The sequence below is a fragment of the Schistocerca nitens genome, chromosome 5, assembly GCF_023898315.1.
Source record: "Schistocerca nitens isolate TAMUIC-IGC-003100 chromosome 5, iqSchNite1.1, whole genome shotgun sequence".
In the NCBI taxonomy this organism is placed as follows: domain Eukaryota; kingdom Metazoa; phylum Arthropoda; class Insecta; order Orthoptera; family Acrididae; genus Schistocerca; species Schistocerca nitens.
The window spans coordinates 480,962,151-480,974,987 of NC_064618.1; positions in this window are offsets into that span (position 1 = coordinate 480,962,151).

Consider the following 12,837-nt stretch of genomic DNA (forward strand, 5'->3'; position numbering starts at 1 on the left):
TATTTCAACGTCTCTCTGCTACAATCTTTCAGCACAGAAAATCCCGAAATTGTTCGCTTGCCAAAATTTTTGATGAGGAAGGTGGATTGAGGATTCAGGCACCTAGTTTCCCACTTTTCTGTCAGAGTCGTTTAAATAGAAACATATTCGCCCTTTTTGTGCACCGACAGGAGCATTTTTCCGCTGGTATCCCCTCTTTGCTGATTGTAGAGACGAATTCTATAGGTCAGTAAGGTTTTGACAGTTTTTTTATATACTTCGACTCATTTATGTACTTTGATACATTTAAACAACAAATAAGTACGCATAACATAAGTTTATCACAAAATCATTTGCTCTACTTCTTTTCTGGAATGATTAAAATTCTTCGAAAATGCCCGACTTGTGATTTGTATCTTGAAAGAGTTAAAATGTTATTAGAAATATTTTACTGAATCTGCAGTCTTTCCCATTTCACATATTTTTTGAAAGTCATGTTAAATTTTTTCCAGGCACATTAAGACCCATTTTAGCCCACTTTTGTCACCATAGTAGCGCTTTGGGCTTATTTGTATAGGAGTGAAGTGCTCTTTATACAGAAAATTGAGTCAATACATACTTTTATTGGAGAAGGAAATGCTGACTAGTTTGGTAACCTCACAGCTCTTATGAAGACCCTAAAACCCTTGCCATGTGTGCTATACGTCAGTTAAAACTACATTTATGGCTCCGACCCGATATTACGAGGGTTCAATGAAAAGTAATGCCTCCACCTTCGTTAATTTGGTATGGAAGGGAATAATTTAATAAATGAAACGCAGAAATAATCCTTAGAATGTGATCTTTAAGTACCAATATTCATTTTTCCACAATTTGATACATTTCTGCCAGCTGTCACAATTGAATGGATAAAGGCGTCACCTTCGTTCTCGTAACGCGAGAGGAGTTCCTGGCAAATTTCAAGTCTGTGCACTTTCTTTTTTGCAGTCAGCATCCGGGGTACCCATCGTGCACAGATCTTCCGACAGCCAAGCAAAGCAATAATGTGACCCACACGTTCTTGTGAAATGCCAATTGTGCTTGCAGTTTCTCTCTGAGTGATACAACGGTCGTCCTGAATCAATCTGTCAGCATGCCACAGGACGTCCAACTCTTTGTTTGTCATACAGGTAGATGTTCCCGCCTCAACATCTTGAAACTTACTCGCCCAACGACACGCAGTACTCACATAAACACAATCATCATAAAGTGCTTTCATTCTCTGATGAATCTCCTTTGGGGTGAGAGCTTCTGCTGTCAAGAATTAAATGACTGCACCTTGCTTAAATCGCATTGACCGACCGTCTGCGCAGGGTTCCATACTTTACACTGTAACAACACAACCGTTCAGTGCTAAGGCTTCCCACCAACTGGAGCTGTAGAGAAGAAGCTACAGAACAAGCCAGTACCTCCCGCGTAACAATGCTGCCAACTGTCAACCCTCGTATTTTACGTGCGCAAATACGGTAACCTCTGGATCTCGCTAATGGATAATGACATCGAAAAAAAGCTCCGAAGTTCCGTAAGAATATCATCTTAAGAATATAAGGTAAAAATCTCGAAGATTTGCCATGAACAGAAATTATGAAGTGAACATCTCGACAATGGGTACTTCTCGTAACCAAAAACCATGGTTTTCAGGGATTTCTCAGGAACCGCCCATGAACGAATGGTACTTTTGTAAGCCGCCTAAGGCTCACCCCAGACCACACTGAAAGGTCTCTGTTGGATTCCTTTCATGTTTAATTTCTCAAAATTGTTGTCTTTTAAGAAATAAATTCCTCTTCTAAATTTACTGTGGCGTTTCTGACTATCTGGGAGGAGACTGAGTAGTGGAACGTGTTACTTTTACACGTAAACAAGAACGATCTCTCACACTACTACACTTTAAAGCACAGTTTATATGTAATTCTTATATGTAATTCATGTCACACAGTCTCATACGGAACCTACATCCGCTTTCTTTTATATACTGTGTATGATAAGATACTGTCATCCCCCTTCCCTTCTGTGTGAGAGGATGAATGATCAAATGTGTTTGTAGCTGCATGCTTGAGGGTAGCAGACAAGGCTATCTGCTAGAGAACAGTAGGACCAACGTTGAAACAGGTAGCTACGGTTCCTAAAAGCAGAGAGGTTTCCGTTCTTAGTATGGTCCGGTCCGTCCCCTGTCATGTTGGTATAGGAAGCTGCCCCTCTGGCGCCTTCCGTTGGTCTTTGTGAGCGACTCTCGGGAGCACGCTGGGTAGTTCAGTGGGAGTCTGGCAGCTGGAGAGTAAGCAGTTGGAGTCCAGTAGTAGCGCAGGGCAGTCCAGCAGTAGCAGTCTGGCGGTAGCGAGCGTCTGAAGTGGTAAGATCTCCGGCCAAGCGCGTGTCTGTTAAGTCCATAGGACAATGGATTTGTTAAGTTCAGGTTAACTGAGAATTTAATCATTTTATTTCGGGTTAGCTTTAAAATAGCTAAGGTTATCTTTAATTGCAGCGGAGTGTAATTCTCGTGTCCAGTTCAGATCAATTGGCGGTAGTTGCTTTGTTATTACTTTGTGAGTAAAGTGGAACCACGTGTTGGTCAGTAACTCTAAGTAAGATCAGTCTTAAAGGCAAATGCTTGTGTGATTATAACGTATCGTCTTGAAAAGATTTTGAATATACCAACTTTTCTTTATGTTCAACCCACGTGGCGTGTACTTTGTGAGACCAGTACCACGTGCTTATATAACTGTTTGACCCATCAGGTTAGTAGTAAGACGTTAGTAACCAGTTCGAGGTTTTTCTTTTGTAATTTGCTTTTCGATCGAATGTATTTTTATTATCTAAATTATTGTGGAGTTATACGCTTTCTGTAAATCAAGTTGACCACGTGGAGCATGTGGTGTAATCACCAAAGTAGCCATCAGCTATTCTTCTTGGGAAGATTTCACAAAGATTTAATGTGAATTTAGTATACCAGTGTGTGGTAATTACATGACGGACAGGATTGTGCTTCGAACGGAAATTCTTTGGGTAAAAAAAAATTTGAATCTGTTTGTAGTGATTAACTTTCTCTTGCATGCGTTTCAATGTTCTTTGTGTGTTGTTTTATGAATGCAGTGTTGTATCCAGTCTCCCAATCTTGACTCCATATTTTATGTGATCCGTAATATTCCAATCTCACAGTCTCACAATCGTAAATAAGGCACCAGCTCAGTTATAACTCACGTATAATATGCTGAAATTTCAATGAACAATCTTTAAAATAAATTTGCAAATATAAACTGATTTCTTTCTTTTTATTTAAATTCTCCTTTTATATAGATATATTACCGGTTGTTGTATGACTGTAAAAGATTATAATCAATGTTAGTCTGATTGGTAAGGTGGTAAACCTAGACTAGTTACCTGCTGAAACAGTGGCTCAGTAAACGCACGGTTAACCTCCCAAGACAGCTCACAGTTTTAAACCGCTTTCATGGTCTAATTAGCACCCGATTTCAGCATACCAAATTCAAGTCACAATCTTACGCTATTCAGCAAAGCAAATTAGAGTTACAATCTTTCACATGGCGACCCTGTTCTGTGATTCCGCTAGACTCTGGAATCTCTGAGACGTTAGATTGCAAGCGTTGAATAATCTTAATTTTTTTCCCTACAGCGCTCAAACAACTTTTGCGTTGTTTCCGAGCAGACGTTCAAAAGATTCACGGCGTTGTTGATCGGCGTTGCGTTGTTTGTCTTGTTTTGTTTTCTATATTTGTGTGTTTTATATGTGTGTGTGTGTTTTTTTATCTCTAGCTTGTAAATTCCACTGTTTCGATCAAACATAAAAATTTGTTTTGCATGTGAAAAAGTACGTACTAGGTTGGGTATCTTTCTTGTGACTGTCGTAATTTTTGGGGGATACATTTGCTGTGATTAGTGTGTTGCGTACTGGGTATAAACTAAAAGTAAGAGGTCCGACAAATTAAGCAACATGGACCAAGGGGATAATTTGATTTCCAATATTAACGCGTCGGGCGGTTCCGAAAATGCAATGGGGAATACTTCAGACGAAATGCAAAACAGCACGAACGGCCTCACATCAGAGCCACAAATTAATGTGCCTCCAACTAACCAAATTGATTTGGCAGAACTCGTGAAAGCCTTATTACAACAAAATAAAGAATCGTTCCGAGAACAAAAAGAAGCATCAGAAAAATCGTTCCGAGAACAAAAAGAATTATCAGAAAAATTGTTCCGAGAACAAAAATTATCCGAAAAATCGATCCGCGAGCTAGGCGAACAAATGACGCAAAAATCTGAGAAATCGATCCGAGAGCTAGGCGAACAAATAGACGAAAAACTAATCCAGCAGACAAATAAAGTCGACAAGTCGATGCAGAGAGTGTCCGACGATATCTCACAAAGAATAAACAATCTGGCAAGTGAAATAAAAAGTGACATTATGAAAGAATTAGGCCGTACATTTGAACAAATCGATGACCGTCTGCAAGCCCTAGAACAGAGCAAGCGCAGTGGCGAGGCCGAATCTAAAGAAAGCGAAGAACGGATACTTAGGAATTTCCAAGAGCTGAGAGAACAATGCCAAAGAGATCGCCAGCAGGTACTGTCGAGGGTCCAGAAGGCTGAAACGCATTGTCCCACGGCCGTTAGCAACACAATAGCGGACAACAGTTTAGCGATCCACGCGTTGGAACTGCAGGTCGAACAATTGAAGCAGACTGGGGCGGAGGACAAGAGACAAATAGATGAGAAGATCGCGGCATTAGCGGACATTGTAGGCACGATGAAGCTGACGGAAAGCGAGAACAATATCACACAGGTAGCGGCCGCAGAGACCGAAGAAGTGCGTTCGCTTCTTAAATTCCAGAAGGGACAGTTTGAAGTGAACAGACAGCACAAAGCTGTAACAGGCGATTTACAAGAACGCGTGGCGCATCTGGAAAACCGCATGGCGTGTGATTCCGAACTCGCCAATAGCAATAAAAATAGCCGTACGAACAGTGCAGAGAGGGACTCCGGCCACGAGGGAGATTTTGACGACAGGGAAGAATGTAATTTAAGGGGCAGACATGAGACAAATAGAAACATTCAAGGGCCTCGCCAGGAGGAAATGCGGGGATTTGATTTCAAACATTTCCTTACGGTAAGAAAATTTGAGATATTCCGAAATTCTCAAAAAGGCATACATCCACGAGCATGGCTCGAGCAATTTGAGTTCTGTCTTCCTCCCGACTGGGCAAGTTCACATAAGATAGAGTATATGTGTGGCTATTTGGAAGGCGAACCGGCGAGTCGCATGAGGTCGGCAGCGCGTCACTGCAACTCCACTAGGGAGTTTCGACAAGCCTTTCTGTCCGCCTATTGGTCGGAAGCGGCACAAGATAGGGTCAAACATGGCATAATTATGCTGCCAAATTTGAACCAGTCTGGTTTCGGCAGCCCTGCACGCCTATTCGACCACATGCTGCAGGCAAATCAATTTTTATACGACCCATACGGACCTGCGGAACTAATTAGGATATGCATCACCAAATTGCCGATGCACTTGCGGCACGTCATTCTTGCGGGACGATGCAAAGAGGACGTGGAAACGTTTAAAACGCTTCTCCAAGAGTTGGAATACAATACACCAGAATGCCCGCCTAATCAGGCACAAAGTTATTACGGGGCTCAGCAGCGCGATCGCAGTCGTGGCCGTATTACTAATCAACGGCGTGACTGGTCGTCGCGACGCGAACGAAACAATAATCGAGACAGGCCGTATAGAAACTGGGGTAACAGTCGCGAACACAGATGGAGCAACAGAAATGATAGAGGATGGGGACAAGATCGTGAGCGCAACAGGTACGGCAACCAGCATCGTTACTACGATGAACACGGTGGGAGTAGAATTGTAGGCGGAGCCCCACATGATGTCGAAATTCGGCCAGCCAACCCCAGACATAATCCAACAAATGGGAATGAACGAAACCGGCAATGACAAATGATCAGCCCAGAAGGCGCCAAATCGGAACAAATGAGCGACATGGCAAATGAGTACATAGGGTTTATAGAGAGGAGAATGAATTGATTAGTTTAAATTTATGGCGTAGGCATTTTGAATAATATGATGGTAAATATAGTGATAAAGATATTTTTATGTGAGTGATTGAAGTGATGTTGTTAATTTGTTTTCTTTCCTTGTGCAATTAGGATTTAGTTTGATTCAAACGTAAAGATAAAAGGTTTCCTTGTGAACAAGTGAAATGCTTTTTTTTGTGTCAATTGAAAAGAGTTGCTCCTGAGAGAAGCAAGATCGTTGCTGAAATTGCAAAAACTCAGGGGAATATCCGATCTGTGGATATTATGGGTCTGGCAAACCCAGGTCCCCAGCTGTTAGTAGCCTTGTTTCCGATTTTCTGCTTTCAGTGCTACTATCTACCTATTACTATCCTATATCTGTCAGTATAAATGAGGATCTCTTACTATAGTATGCGTGCTGTATGAATATTTTAAGATAGGAGAACTCTGAGAAAGGAATGAGTAAATCTGGAATCTTGAAAACAGGATGTGATAATACGATTGTTTAACCAATGGCTTCCCAATATGCGATGATATGTTAATATTGATAATATATGTTTTTTTTGTTCTTTATAGCTGAGTACGTAAAGTGATGTCTGTGGATCTCGTAAGTATATTGATTCCCTTCAAGGTGAAAGAAGAATTGTGGTTTGTGTAATTTACGTGGCCCTGAAATATTATTGTGGTAGTCATACGAGCGGTTTTTTCAGCAAATGGAGAATGGAACGGAAATATGGATCCTTTTTGTAGTCTTGATTGATGTTGAGCCAAAGCCCGAAAAATTATTCTGCGTTAATACTTGTCCTAGAAAAGCGACGTTTATGTGTTTTGCTGATGCTGTGAGCATTGCAGCTTATTGTTTTCGCTGGTGCGGGATGCACTGCAGCCTATAGGATTTGTACTGAGGAAATTTCCCTCCTGAAGGTAGAGGATGATTAAATAATTTTGATTATGGGAACGAAGGAAAGCTTGGTTTAAGGTAATAAGGATGAAGCAAAACATTTGTCATTTAAACCACAGGAGGATTCGGATCTTTTGTGTCTGTTGTAAGTTCAAATATGTAAAAGATGAAACTGTTTTACAGAATAGAGGTGACCACAATTTTGCCATTCATGAGAAATGAATCCAGAATAACCACCACAGGCGAAATAACTGATTTGAAGGCGAAAGGTAACGTAAAGAAGGAACGAAATCGAAGCAAAATGGGTAAGAAAATGTAATATAACCTGTATAATTAAAATATTTTACCTACTCAGAGCCATCTGTGTGATTAATTCTTGTAATAACGTAATTTTAGATGAAATTTTCTTACTGTGTTATGTGTGAAGATATAAGTATGATAAATGTATAATTGCGAGTCTCTTTTCAGGTGTGCGAACTGGTATAAATGTTTTTGCGTGTAAATAACCATTGTTCTTTTTACTGTGTATGTTTAAGGAAAGTTTCTACATATTTATCATGTGACAAGACGTATGCCGCGAGCGTCAAGAAGAGTACGAAGTAAAAAAAAATGTTGTAGTGGTATATACACGGTGTTGAAATAGCATTGAAGTAGCTTGTTGGATAATTAGTAGTGGATAGAAGTAGAATATTGAGTAATGCATGTTTAGGGGTAGTTAGTTTGTAGAATAGACAACAGGTGTGCATGTGTGTGTGTGTGTGTGTAAATAACATGCGAACCCTATGCTGTCCTGACCTATACTTGCGCAAGGCATAACCCTATTCATTGTAGTGAATTAATAAGTGGCATCTGATTTATTAAAACACAAGTGAACCACATTAGTGATGTGGATTTAAATATTATGTTGTCAGTTCATTTAATTTTTATTTTTACATTGTAAAGTCATTTCACTTTTATTTTTTATATTGTCAAGTCATTTAACTTTTAATTTTATATTGTCGATTCATATAACTTTGTTCTTAAAAATTGTGAAAGACAATACTAAGTGGTATTATGTATGACATTGTGTAATCACATAAGGATGATAAAAAAATTTCTGTGAATGCAGTTGAGAACGTGAAAGCGAACCGGCAAAACTCTTAAGAGACAGCGGGAGCAGCCAGCTAGTTGTAAACTGGCGGGTTTCCCAGCGGGACACGCTGTCAGCCAGGCCACTTCGGGAGCGCGGCCGACAACAAAAGACCCTACGCCGCAAACACTTTCCCGTATACCTGCAGCTAATGGGCGGCCGCCCGCGCGACCCTAGCTGAAGGGAATGACCTGAGATGGGCGAGCGGTCCACCGCGCGGAAATCCATCTCCTGGCAACGCACCTCACGCACGCGACCGTGACGAGACGGCCGCGGTGAAACAAAACAAGGGGCGTGGAGCCTTTTGACAGGTACTGTCCAAAGAAACTTGCAGACGTCAACGACGCCTATCGACATTTCCTGACGGATGCCTACTGTCAAGCGACAGTAATTCATGGTTAGATGTTCTCTGGTCGCTAAGGGTGACACGAAGAAGAGCCATTGAAGTGTCATCCTTGCCCAGGAATATCAACCTGGCATGTCAATCGAGGATACTGCACGAATTTGACAATACAAACATGGAACAAAATCGAGATGTTCGTGACACAAGAGAAACTTCATGAGAGGGCAGAGACGGTGGGATCGCACGCAACAGATGGACAAAAATCCCTACTGACAGCTGCGGCGACGAACCCCCTCCCCCTCCCCTTATCTTGTGCCACGGAACAGTGGAACTAGTGAGTGTATAAGTGAACAGTGATTATACGGTTCTTAGTTCAATGCATATACGTGTGTTTCTGTCACAGAAACTTTGACTCGTGTGTTTTGCAGGGACTCGATTTATTGGTCTTTATTAAACTTTGACTCTTGTATTTTGCAGGTGTTCTATATTTTTTTTAAAACTTTGACTATTGTATTTTGCAGGTGTTTTATTTATTGGTGTTTTGTTTTAGATGTTGACTATTGTACTGTTTTATTGATCAATGTTTGTTCTTGTGTTAGGTATTGGATCTGTGATATTTTGTTTCGAAAATTCATTGCTGTGGCAATGCTTCCTTTATGAGTCAGATAGCTATTCATTCTCATTGGACTGTGATCGATTAGCCTTTGCATGGGGCATATTTATTGTGAGGAACCCCTTAAGGGTAACGATCACACAATTATTGTACTTTCAGTATAATGACACAGTGCTCATTGTTTGCTAAATAACTGAAATATTGTAGAGTGATTAAATTAGTGCCACATAGTTAGGTTAATCCTACAGATTATTAGTTTTATAAGATATAGAATTTTTTGCGATAACCACTTAGTAAAACATGTTTTTTTGTCGATTTTTTGCTTTTGCGAATTGTGCATTGTAATGTTCTACTTTATGATACTGATGTTATTTGATGTTCTTTTTTTTAATTGCTGTGGCACCTTTGCTATTTTCATAAATTTTGCCTGTTAATAAACAGTCATAAATTCGCCTGTGATCAGTTGGCTCTTGCAATGAGCAAATACTGGTGAACTCCATAAGGGTAACAACCAGAAATTGTTTTCATATTAATGACACAGGAACCATTGTTTTTACTTGCTGACCGATTTAGGTCTACATGATCTTTTAAATAGGTGTCACAGATTGTGTGTTTTTATTTTTCTCTCTTTGAAATTGGTAGATTGTAAAGATGTTTGAAATTATTGTGTTTTAGCAAGTAGCTGGTGACCTTTTGCCTTTTTCTTTACACTTTTGGTTTAAGTAGGGTGTGAGAAGCCTGCTTGGGAATGTCCTAGCATGGCCAGAAAATTCCCTGCACAGTCTTTTCCCGGAGCGTTGGGGTTATGAAAGGTCTCTGTTGGATTCCTTTCATGTTTAATTTCTCAAAATTGTTGTCTTTTAAGAAATAAATTCCTCTTCTAAATTTACTGTGGCGTTTCTGACTATCTGGGAGGAGACTGAGTAGTGGAACGTGTTACTTTTACACGTAAACAAGAACGATCTCTCACACTACTACACTTTAAAGCACAGTTTATATGTAATTCTTATATGTAATTCATGTCACACAGTCTCATACGGAACCTACATCCGCTTTCTTTTATATACTGTGTATGATAAGATACTGTCATCCCCCTTCCCTTCTGTGTGAGAGGATGAATGATCAAATGTGTTTGTAGCTGCATGCTTGAGGGTAGCAGACAAGGCTGTCTGCTAGAGAACAGTAGGACCAACGTTGAAACAGGTAGCTACGGTTCCTAAAAGCAGAGAGGTTTCCGTTCTTAGTATGGTCCGGTCCGTCCCCTGTCATGTTGGTATAGGAAGCTGCCCCTCTGGCGCCTTCCGTTGGTCTTTGTGAGCGACTCTCGGGAGCACGCTGGGTAGTTCAGTGGGAGTCTGGCAGCTGGAGAGTAAGCAGTTGGAGTCCAGTAGTAGCGCAGGGCAGTCCAGCAGTAGCAGTCTGGCGGTAGCGAGCGTCTGAAGTGGTAAGATCTCCGGCCAAGCGCGTGTCTGTTAAGTCCATAGGACAATGGATTTGTTAAGTTCAGGTTAACTGAGAATTTAATCATTTTATTTCGGGTTAGCTTTAAAATAGCTAAGGTTATCTTTAATTGCAGCGGAGTGTAATTCTCGTGTCCAGTTCAGATCAATTGGCGGTAGTTGCTTTGTTATTACTTTGTGAGTAAAGTGGAACCACGTGTTGGTCAGTAACTCTAAGTAAGATCAGTCTTAAAGGCAAATGCTTGTGTGATTATAACGTATCGTCTTGAAAAGATTTTGAATATACCAACTTTTCTTTATGTTCAACCCACGTGGCGTGTACTTTGTGAGACCAGTACCACGTGCTTATATAACTGTTTGACCCATCAGGTTAGTAGTAAGACGTTAGTAACCAGTTCGAGGTTTTTCTTTTGTAATTTGCTTTTCGATCGAATGTATTTTTATTATCTAAATTATTGTGGAGTTATACGCTTTCTGTAAATCAAGTTGACCACGTGGAGCATGTGGTGTAATCACCAAAGTAGCCATCAGCTATTCTTCTTGGGAAGATTTCACAAAGATTTAATGTGAATTTAGTATACCAGTGTGTGGTAATTACATGACGGACAGGATTGTGCTTCGAACGGAAATTCTTTGGGTAAAAAAAAATTTGAATCTGTTTGTAGTGATTAACTTTCTCTTGCATGCGTTTCAATGTTCTTTGTGTGTTGTTTTATGAATGCAGTGTTGTATCCAGTCTCCCAATCTTGACTCCATATTTTATGTGATCCGTAATATTCCAATCTCACAGTCTCACAATCGTAAATAAGGCACCAGCTCAGTTATAACTCACGTATAATATGCTGAAATTTCAATGAACAATCTTTAAAATAAATTTGCAAATATAAACTGATTTCTTTCTTTTTATTTAAATTCTCCTTTTATATAGATATATTACCGGTTGTTGTATGACTGTAAAAGATTATAATCAATGTTAGTCTGATTGGTAAGGTGGTAAACCTAGACTAGTTACCTGCTGAAACAGTGGCTCAGTAAACGCACGGTTAACCTCCCAAGACAGCTCACAGTTTTAAACCGCTTTCATGGTCTAATTAGCACCCGATTTCAGCATACCAAATTCAAGTCACAATCTTACGCTATTCAGCAAAGCAAATTAGAGTTACAATCTTTCAACACGTAATGCAAAAGAACCAACCGATTTGTTCAGTTTGCCTGGGCTGGAGGAAGTGTATAATGTTTGAATTTTGTTCCTCACTCTAGGGTAGCTACAGTACGTCTATTCCTCCGATAGATATACAAATGGTCGCTAGTTCAAGGGCTATCCAAAACAGTTGACCCCTTATCGCTGTGGTCAAGTGATCAATAGACCCCGAGTTCCATCTGAAAACCGTTTTTTCGAACATGACTTTTTGCGACATACTGGTTCCGTGCAGCGTACACTGCCGTGCACGGACCGCCAAGATGAAACCCAAACGGGGAGCACATAGAAGACCACCATTAACAGATGGCCACAGGATTAGTCATCTAAATATTGTGCGAAAAAGTGACATCGTTAACTGGGATGAGAACCCGAAAATGTGCAGCCAATCAACTGCATATAAGAATATTCCATAAAATTGTTTGGAAGTACGTCCCTAGCTATTTTCAGTGCAGCAAGAGGAAAAACACATTATGTATTTTAATACAGCCAATACATGGAGCGGGTAAGGTAGCGCTAGAAGAAACAGAACTGAAAATGCTGTGTTTCTCTTAATTTTTTTTATTTTACATCTGAGCGCCGAACAGGTCGAGGAAGTCTTAAAGCAAAAATTCCATCCTATGGTCGTTGGGTGCGAAAAAAATTTTAGAATGCCTTGGTTCTAAGAACAAATGAAATTTTTTATACATATTTGGCAGCTATTTTCTAACTATTTGCGATTTGATTGCCCTGTAGCTTATTCGATTTGCCCTGACCGTCTTTTAATTATTTTAATTTAAAGATTTTGTATTCACTGACACATGAATTTGACTAGAGAACATTTTTGGGCTATGTCTTTTTTAATTTCTATTTTTTAAGAGTTTAAATCGTCATTAAAACCTAAAGAATGTGAAAACAGGTTTAGAAACGCATTTGGTGTAGAAGCCCTATCTAAGATAAAAATTAAATCCAAAACATTTTACATCTACAGTTAGACAAGATAAAACTTTGTTGTCGATGGACTCCACATAAACTGACAACCGATCAAAAACAACAACGCACCGACTACAGCAGAAAAATTCTGGAAAAATTTCACAGCGGCACTTCAAATTTGGTTTGGGTTATCGTTACTGGTGCTAAATGTTGGATTTTTTGTT